Source organism: Haemaphysalis longicornis, unplaced genomic scaffold (assembly GCF_048455015.1).
Source record: "Haemaphysalis longicornis isolate Haplotype H1 unplaced genomic scaffold, Haemaphysalis longicornis Haplotype H1 scaffold_3, whole genome shotgun sequence".
NCBI classification, from domain to species: Eukaryota; Metazoa; Arthropoda; class Arachnida; order Ixodida; family Ixodidae; genus Haemaphysalis; species Haemaphysalis longicornis.
The window spans coordinates 57,123,511-57,134,452 of NW_027526335.1; positions in this window are offsets into that span (position 1 = coordinate 57,123,511).

The following is a 10,942-nucleotide window of genomic DNA, read 5'->3' on the forward strand; positions in this document are numbered from 1 at the left end:
ACATTTGATGCAAATATTCCGCAAATAGTTTAAAAAAAAATTCAAAGTAAAGCTTGTTAGGCGACCACTTTCCTGATTACGTGGGGTCCCAAGATTAGTTCCTAAACTGCGACTGCTAGCTATTGGCGGTAATGAATGAGACGAAAGTGGACACGGCTTATTGGTCGATAGTGGTGTTATTTGCATAGGGATTCATCTGTGGTAATACGTGTGCGCTAGTTGCAGCCGTTTTTCCGGCACTTTCAGGCTCTTTTGATATCCAAAGTTAGTATGCATCTTTTGTGCGAATTGAAAAGCCTATCTATTATTTCTTCTTTAAGTTGCAGCAGGATATCTTGTGTGGATAGATGGGGGCGGAATCCATACATATTTGTTGGGAAATGTCCATTATTCGATATACGGGGAAATGCGATTTTGTACCATGTGTTCCAATAACTTCCCGACACAAGATGTGAGGGAAAATGGGTCGCAGATTTGCTGAGGCTAGTGGCTTACCGGTTTTTGGTATCAAAGTAATGTCGTCGTGTTTCTACTGGAATGGGAGTTTTCCGGCAATCCAATGTTTGTTTGCTTATTTATTTATTTATTTGTTTATTTGTTTGTGTATTTATTTATTTATTTATTTATTTAGCTTACTACATTCGCCCAGCGGGCATTGTTGTAAGAGATACATAAAAAGTGTTCGGTGCAGAAAAGGAATCATGAATCTAGGGATATACAAAAATAAAAATCAACAGAGGCATCTTTTAAAAGCTTGCAGCAAAGAGCATTGTACAACATCAGACGACAACAAAGCCGAAGGCAGAAAAATAACAAAATAAAAAAGAAAAATGAAAACAAGACGGAAGCCTAAATAAAAAAAATCGAGATTCTATAAAACTAGTCACACTAGTCATTAAACATTGCAGTGGGCAGCAACCCGCACCAGCAGTTATGAATTACAAAAATGAAAAAACAAATAATTGACAGGAACGATATCACGGCAATTCAGGAAACACCGTTTTCACTGTCACCACGCAGATAACACTTTAGAGCGGTGTCAAATTTAACGCCAGATGCGGAAACGACATTTTCCGAAAGCTTATTCCAATCGCCAATTGTGCGTGGAAAAAAAGATGATTTAAAAAGCGAGGTGCGGAAATGAATTTCTCTGACCTTTTTGCTATTGTCTCTCCTTTTTGATACGTAAACAGGCGGCTTTAAATAAGTCTGGCGGGCCATACCTCTTTTTTGTTAGCTATCTGGTTGAGGAATAGTAGGCGACATACTGTGCGGCGAGTTTGTAAACAGTCCCAAGATTATTGCGGAAATACTGGTATTCTTACCGAACGGACCAGTGACAAAGTGGGAACCCCGGTTTTGAATAGCTCCTAGTTTGTTAATGAGTACCTTGGTGTCTGGATCCCATGCAGCAGCAGCGTATTCTAGTATTGGGCGCACATTAGTTATGATCAAAGTCTCCTCTACGTCCTGTGGCGCATTTTTGAAATTTCTTCTAATAAAATTAAGAACACGGCCAGCCTTCATTGCTACGGTTTCAGTGTGTTTGATCCAGGTCAGGTTTGATGAGAATGTGAGGCCAAGGTACTTGATCTGAAAATGCAATGCTTTCCGTCTTTAAAAAGTAAGTTGTATTTGGCCGTTTTCGGCTGGAACGCATGCAGTTGCATTTTGAGACGTTCAATTTCATATTCCATTTATCACACCAGTTAAGAATACTGTTTCGATCCAACTGTAATTCAGCAGCGTCATTCCGATTGTTAATGTCCCTATACAATACACAATCATCAGCGTATAGCCGTAGTTTAGATGAAACGTTTACACCTATATCAATAATAAAAATTAAAAACAACAGGGGGCCGAGGACGGACCCCTGCGGGACACCTGAGGTGACGGGGACGGGTTCGGATTCAAAGCCCCGCTTTTCTGATGAAGGCGAAAAGCAAAAACGCCCGTGTGTACGAGATTTCGGCGCACGTTAAAGATTCCCAGGTGGTCAAAATTAATCTGGAGCCCTTCCCTACGGCGCGCCTCATACCCTGCGTTGCGTTGCCACGTTGATGATGAATGGCTATATTTTAGTGGCGCAAGGCCAACTAGGGCAAAGAGCGCCAAAACAGATGGTTAGTTACCACAGATTAAAGGTGAATACTAAAATTGAATAGCAACAGAGGTAAAAACAAATAAAGACAATGGAGATGGCTGCTGTAGAGGGCCAGATTGTGATTATGCATGATACGATATGAGATTCTGAAATTTAACTTCAGATAAATACTTAAAAACACGTTTGACAGAAAACATTGGTTGATCGCCTAGTAAGTGCGATGGGTGGCGTGGGATTTGTCGTCTGTAGATTTCTGGAAAGTGTTTGCGTCGTGTGGTGTGAAGTGCCTTGCATGTGATTAGTATACGTGAACTACGGATAGGCTATCTCCACACCTGCCGCACAGGAGTCTCGAAGACCCAGTGAGCAAGTGTGAATGTGTTACATGAGTGTGGCCTATCCGTAGCCTGGCTAAGGCTACGTGTGGCTTTATAGTGTAGAGTTTGTTCTATGTTTGTGTGCCTCATGTTTCCTGCCAAGATTTGCGCAAGGCTGTCCGTACCAGTGGCTTCAGGTCGAGGTAGGGAACGCATGGTACATCTACGCTACTGCGAAGCGCAGCCACAGCGGCACTCTGGTCAGCAATTCTGTTCTCCAGAATGCCGCTGTGACCCGGAACCCATCAAAAAATTATTTTTAGTTTTGAGTGATCAGCACAGGTTAGAGCTTTGATTAGATGCTCGAGGACAATGTGTTTTGTAGGTTTGAAGCAATGTAAGGCTGTTACCACACTTAGTGAGTTTGTAAACATAATGGACTGTTCTGTTCTGGTTTGTGTAATGTGTTGTACTGCTAATAAGATACCATGTGCTTCTGCCGTAAAAATGCTGCTATTTCTGTGTAATGTCTTCGGCTAGAAAAGTTTGGGCCGTGTGCAGCACATGCGACAGCTGAAGAAGACTTCTAAGCATCGGTGTAGAAGGCGGTGTGGGGGAATTTGTGTTGTAACTGAAGAAAGTGCTGTAGTATAAGTTTTATGGGCGCATTTCGTTTGTCGATATGTTTAAAAGAAATATCGCACGAAATTCCTGACCTCTCCCAAGGCGAAATGAGGTCAGCCATAGAAGACTCCATGCTTTCCTCAAATGAAATCCCTACTAGGAATCCTGCTCGATTTAGACCGCTACATTATCAGTCGAATGATCTTTGATGTGGCAGATTTTTAATGGGTCGGGCGATTTTCGAGCTACGTAGGGCGGCTAAATTGGGCTAGTGATACTGAGAGGTGGCGCTACTCACAGGGATAACCTTTATTGCAACATCTAATAAACGTACAGTTTATGTTAATCCCTTCCGTGCCAGCAAGCTGGCTGCGCCCGAAATAGTCTTGAATCACTTGCAATGCTAATTTCATTTCAAACATGTTATGACTGCAGATGGGCCTACATCAGCTCACTATACTCACCGTGGTGTTCCCCGAGAAGGCGTCCTGAGCCCTACACTGTTCAACCTTACACTAATTGGCCTGATTTCTCGCCTTTTAAGGAGGGTTCACGTGTCGATATACGCCGACGATATATGTGTTTGGGCAGATGGCGTGACTCGTCGGCATGTGCGCGCCCGACTGCAAAATGCCGCAGACTTGACGACCGCATATCTACACGGACAAGGGTTGGAAATATCCAGCAGCAAATGCGCCGTGCTTCCGTTTACACGAAAGCCTATGTATGCATACCCTTTGTATATTAATGGTGAAAGGGTGTCTTATGTGAGAAATCACAAGTTTCTCGGCATAGTTGTTGACAGAGGCCTTTCTTGGAGCGCTCATGTTAACGTTCTAAAGAAGAGGCTCTCTGCAGTGGTGCATGTGCTCAAACTCATCGGTGGCAAGACGTGGGGAACACCACTGAAGTCAATGTTACAGCTCTACAACGCGCTGTTCTTGGGCTGTCTGCGATTCAGTGCCCCTGTCCTTTCTGGAGCGTGCTGCACAACTACTCGGTCACTTAAGGGTACACAAGCTCAGGCCCTGCGAACCTGTCTTGGCCTACCACGATGTACGTCCACAGCAGCGACCATTGCCCTGGCTCGAAATCACCCTTTGACAACCTTTGTGGACGTTGAAATACTCAGGACACATATCAGGCACCTCGCCCGTCTACCTGATCATCACCTCGCGGGAATACCAGTGACCCATCCCCGGGCGTCGTTCGCAAGGGTAGTAGCTGCCCACAACACCAGCATTTCATCGAACTACACGCCAGCGATGAGACCACTCCTTCCGCTGTGGTGTGTGATGCAGCCCCGAGTGTACCTAGATATCCCAGGAGTGACAAAAAAACGTGATCCTCCAATTGCAACAATCCAATTGCGTCAATGCAACAGCTCGCTTTGACGTACATGCACGAGACATACAGTGACCGAACCCATGTATACACTAATGGCTCGGTAACATCGTCGGGTTCTGCCGGAGCTGTTGTTATACCACGACTGTCACGGTGCAGCAAATTCAAGATAGCCAATCTTACAACATCCACGGCTACAGAACTTACGGCCATCCGTAGCGCTCTTCACACCATCGAGCAAAGTTCGTGCCGCAGATGGGCTATCTTCTGTGATTCGAAGCCTGCACTTCAGTCACTCCAGTCAGCGCTGTGCCGGGGACCTTACGAACAGCTCCTGACAGAAATAAGAATGGTGTACGACCGTGCTGCCCAGGCGGGTCATGATGTCACCCTACAGTGGCTTCCTAGCCACTGCGGCATTGTCGGCAACGAAAGTGCGGACGCTGCCGCCCGGCTGGCGCATCAAACAGCGACAACTGTACTCATCCCATTGTCTAGGACGGACGCAGCTAGGGCCTTCCGCATTTTTGCCCGGGAAACAGCTATCTCCCAATGGTCTCCAGAAGATTTCACATGTGCACGCATTGGTGCCTTTGACCTGCACCTGCAACGTCCCCTTCCACTAGGCATCCCACGGTCTGACGCAACTCTTCTTTGCCGTCTCTGGCTGGGGGTGGCATTCACAAATGCTTACTCGTACTTAATAGGAATGGCAGCAAGGGCGGAGTGCGAAACGTGCGGCACATCGGAGACGATACGCCACGTTTTATGCGAGTGCCCACGCTACTCACCTGCAAGGAAGAAGCTGTCATCAGCACTGAGGAACTTAGACTCTCGGCAGCCATTTTCGGAGGAGAAGATTCTGTGCCACTGGCCTTCTTAGTCATCCTCTCAGAAGGCGACTAAGGAACTATTACGTTTTCTATGGGCGACGAACTTGAACACTAGGCTATAGACTGAGAGTCTCCAGTGTCAATCACTGTCAGTGCCTCAGTGCTGGGCATACGTGTCTGGTCCAACTTTTCCTCTTTTTTTCCTCTCTCTTTTTTGCCCATTTCCCCTTTCCCACGTGCAAGATAGCAAACTAGGCTTTAGCCAGGTTATCTTTCCTGCCTTTCTTCTACATTCTTCCTTCCTTGTTCAATAATGTCACATGATTCCCATTATTGTAGTGTTTTCTTTTACATTTTACATGAAACACAACCGTTTCGAACCACACACACAACTTTCTCCTGTTACCCTTCAGGCGCATAACAAAATGAAGCAGAACATGCACGGCGCTATTTTAGTCGGCAACAATTTAGGATCAGGAAGCTGGGCAAATACAGAGGGAGCGTCGAGACGGTCTAAGAAGAGCGATACCTTCGATACTTCCTGCAGAATATCGTTTTTATGGGGCCTTTTCCTGACCTCATCATGAGAGCTGAAGTCGAGTGGCGCCCAGATGGCAGCAATCCCACATGCTATTGAATATTCCCAAAAGAAAGTGCTGGCGCAACTCAGTTCTTTACTTTTCTTTTTGTGACTTTGAAAATGCAGTACCGCCTTGACGTATCGCTGTAGCACACAACCACGTTCGCTCGCATTACGCGTTAATCCCAAACGGTGGTAAACAGAGATAGCGGTAATGTTTACCGACCTTGTTTTGTTTTTTTTTCTTTTGCGCTTTGTACAAAAGTTTCGCAAGGATGCGTTGGCCAAAATAACAAAGACAGAATAGGAACGCAAGAGTTAGTACTTAAGGCGCTTATAAAACCCTCGTGTGGCCGGATATTCTTAAGTGGATATAAAGCAAAACGCTCGGCGCCTTATGCAACAGTTTCTGGCATTCAAAGACCACGCGTCTGGGTATTTGGTTCTGGCGAATTGCAACATCAAGCGAAACTGCATGCTACTACGTGAAGATCGTAACTGTGTTCGCGTTACCCAGTCCTGATTACGCGCAAGGAACGGCGGGAAAAAAACTGGTTAACTTGAGATGATGAGAACCTTGGTGAAATATGCCAAGCGTAAAACATTTTCTGCGAGAAAGCATTGCTCCTATGCAGCCCCTTCTCCTCCTCCCCCCCTCCTTAATAACTAACGATCACAAACGTATTCCGGTGGCATGTGATGTTAAATGGCTATAAAAGTTTCTAAAATAATTATGGAAACTCTTGAGTGCACAATCATTCGTTCCAAAGGCTCCCTTTCCCCGCTTACACCGTCACGTGAGTTTGCCTTGGAGGCCCTACGCCCTAGTGCCTAGATAATTTTATTTAAGGGTCTTTTGTTATTAGACGGACCTGTGACCTTTGTTACATCCCTCGTATAGTTCAAGTACGCCTACTGAGGACATTGTGTTGCGCGTTACGTTCGGACGGACGGACAGATTTTGGGGGGGAAGTAGCCAAAGAACGCCCACACTTTTCAAAGTTCGCTTTTTCAAGTGTTGGGGGTTCAACGCGCATAAGCGATGCTTCGGCTATGAGGCGAGCCGTAGTGGAGGGCTCAGGGTTAATTTCGACCATTTAGGTATCTATAACGTGCGCCGAAATATCGACACACTACCGTTTTTGTCTTCCCCTCCATCTAAAAAGCGGCCGCCGCGGCCGGCAATCGAACCTGCGTCCTTGGGTTCAACAGCACAACGCCTTATCCACTCTGCCACCACGGCGGGCTGAGTGGATAAGTGGATACTACTACTACTACTACTACTACTACTACTACTACTACTACTACTACTACTACTACTACTACTACACCACTAGTACTATTTCTACTACTACTAGTAGTTGTACTACTACTACTACTACCACTACTACTACTTTTACTACAACTACTGCCACTACTACGACAACAATTACTACTACTGCTACTACTACTACACCACTACTACCGTCACCACCACCACCACTACTACTACTACTCCTGCGAAGGATAAAAGTGATTATAAAGTACATTTCTCCAGTTTGCTTGCAATTGACCCGTTACTGTGCAGGAGTGCCAAGGCTGACTTGTATAAACTGATAATTAGCCCTCCTTGACTCTAGAGGCCTGTCGGGGGCTTTCCATGTGAGAACTCCGACAGGAAACGTGAGGGTGCTAGGCCATTCCCCGTCCCCGCCAGAGAGGTTGACAAGAATGCCTGGCACGCATTCAAAACCTTTACAATACGCTCTCAGAAAGGTTTGTTGTTTTCGGACGTTATCGCGGAAGTTCCACCGATAATCGTTATATAATATCATAAATGGAGATTATTGGTCGAACGAAATTTATAAACTGTAGAAAATAAGCCAAATATAAAAAAAATTACGGTCAAGGGCGAACCGTGTAACGCCCTGCATTTCCACAATAATGCAGATTTCGCGGAAGTTCCACCTGTAATCGTTTTAGTAGTGTAAATGGTGGTAATTGGTCGAACAGAATTTTGAAAATCAGAAAAAAAAACAGTAAAATAAGAAAATACCGGAAATGGCGAACCGTGTAACGCCCTTCATTTACAAAAAAAAAATGCAGATTCGGCGCAAGCAACACCTGTAATCGTTATAACAGCGTAAATGGGGATAATTGGTCGGACAAGATTTATACAAACCAAAACACTTGGCTGTGAAGAATTCACACTCAAGACAAGCGGCATACGAATGTTACGCATTCGTAGACAAGTCTCTGAATTTCTGCAGACTTTTCAATCGTCCCTTTTCAACGTTTTGCAAGTAACTGCACTGCTGGGGACCCATGAGCAGGTTGGATGTTAGAGACTTAGAGTACCTTGTACATTGACATATACTGTGCTTTTCAATAATGAATATACGAGAACCGCCTGCTATGCTCCTGTTACTGAAATTTCACCTTTACAAGTACCGTTAAACGTGGATATAATGAAGTTTACAAAAATTCGCAATTTTTCATTACATGCAAGCTTTCGTTACATGCAGGTTTGGAGTTAAGGCTCTCATGAATGAAGCAGAAACGAAACCAAAATGCTAGGCATCAGTCACGGTGAACTCACCCTACAAGGATTTATTTCACAGCGAGAGTCTGCGTGATTTCAGCCTGATGCTTTCCGACGAGCCAAGTAACTACACGGCACTCCGAAGAAGTAGGTTCACTTACCCCCGTATATACAAACGTAACTCAAGCGCCACTTTTGCTTTTGACACTTTTCGGTGCCTTAAGGCCTTTCAAGAACCAAACATAAGGACGCCTTTGCTCGAACTTGATGCTCTTATCCGGAATCACAAATTAGTGAGAAGGTGCTAGCTGGAATACTGTACCGTGTGGCCATGTTCTTGTCCCTCGATGTTCTTGTTTCTCAGAAAGCTTTTCGTTTTCTGGCAGCAGAAATCATCGCCGACGAACCGACATCCCAGACAGCAGTGGAGACGCGCGACTAAACGCCGACAGGCAGGCCTAGCTGTAAAATATTATTATTTTACGCGGCCAGTAGCGAAGTGGCGATTCTATGCTGTCTCGTATATCTGCGCTCGTCTCGCAGACAATGGAAACGGAAATATCCCGCATTGAGCGTCTACACATATTAGGCAAAGCGCAGTAACGGCGGGCGCGTGCGATCATACTGAAACTGCTGGATTTTGTCGAGAGAAGATGGCTCTGTCAAAAGAATTCCAAACGTCTGAAAGGCTCTGATTACAGCTTCTCCGAAGATTACTCTTTTAGAGTGCGCTGTGTCTGCAAGAAGTTATGGGACGCAACTTACACTTTTCGTAATAACGGCTTCTCAGTTAAATTCGTGTATGACCATGTATTTATCGACAGCTTTCGCTACAACTGGAGCGACACCTCGAATGTGCTAGTTAAGACCCCTCCATAGCCGGGCCACAAAAAATCTTGGTACAGCTCCGAAAGTACGGTCCCCAAATGCGTCGCCGCTCTTCAATGCTGCCGGCACTTCTAGTGCCCCTCTTTACTCTGGAACTCCCAGCTGACTACCCCATAGTTCTGCCCCCACCCTAACTATTGTCAACCTTAACGCAAGAAGCATAACAGGCAAATTCCTTGACTTCCTTTCTCTCATTTCAACATGCTCCCCACATATCATTGGTGTAACTGAAACGGGGCTCCACGATGCCATTTATGATTTTGAGTTTACCCCACCCGGTTATGTCACGGTTCGTGTCGATAGACGAAACGGCACAGGCGATGGCGTAGCCTTGCTTTTTCGGTCGGACTTAAGGTTTTCAGTCCTGCCCAGCCGTTCGGACATCGAATCGGTATGGTGTAGGCTACATATTGACATACTTTGTGATAATCCGTTCCGGGGGGTTGGTGCGGCATGTAATAGGTGTGATTGCGCCTCTGGCCGTAACGGGACCTTGCCATTTTCGGGCTTACGAGCAAACCACCAGTCCCGTTACGGCCAGAGGTCTGTGCCTGACGAGGAAGACGTTGCGTCTCGATCGAAACCCGGGAACGGATTATCACATACTTCACATTGTAATCGGCGTCCTATACCGCCCTCCGGAATCCTCCCTCGATATGTTTCACATTCTTAACGAGTTCGCATACTCCCAAAATCTCCTCACCAAGCATCTGGTTCTCATGGGGGATTTTAACCCCCCTGGAATAGACTGGCCTTCTTTAACTCCCAACAGCCGTGACTCACAGATTTGTATTGAGCTTATAAATTTTTCGTTATCCTTTGGACTTACCCAGATAGTAACTGGAAACACCAAGCATAACGCACTCCTAGACTTGCTATTCGTCAGTTAAAGTTTCATTGAAAAAGGTGTGTAACTGTGAAATTATCGACGGAATCTCTGATCACAGCGCAGTGTTCGTTTCCTTGCGGTGCGAAGTTACGAAACCGCAATTCGTGGTAACTTCCTTCCACGATTTTACCGTGCTGACGACATTTCCGTTCTCGATTGCTTAGCCGATAAATTTGAGTCATTTTCAGCCCTTACCACATGCAACGACATTGATGCTCTACTAGGTTTCTTCAGCCCCAACGTAGTTCCCCAGGACCAAAAATAAAAGTTGTCTGTCTGTCTGTCTGTCTGTCTGTCTGTCTGTCTGTCTGTCTGTCTGTCTGTCTGTCTGTCTGTCTGTCTGTCTGTCTGTCTGTCTGTCTGTCTGTCTGTCTGTCTGTCTGTCTGTCTGAACAATTGGTGAAAGCTTGCACTCTACGATTTGTACCGAGTAAAACAAAAAAAGAAAAATACTAATGTTCCTTGGACGAACCGTGACATCTTGCATCTTTCACGACGTGCTCATAGGATGAGGCAAGTGAGGTCACGTGGTACCTCTGGTGATAACAGATTTGCTCAGGCAAAAAAAGAACTTCGGAGCAAAATGGACTCTGCTAAGAACGTCTTCTTTCGAGTAGAACTCCACAGCCTTTTATCCAGTAACCCACGCAAGTTTTGGTCATCAATACTGCCCCGCGATGCCACGTCAGCTTCATTTTCCATCCACAATGGTACATTTTACCATTACATTACACCATTAACCATTACATTACATTTACCATTACATTACACCATTAAAATACCTTAATGATCTAGCGGTAATCTCTGAAGCTTTCAACAGCATTTTTTAGTCTGTGTTTACT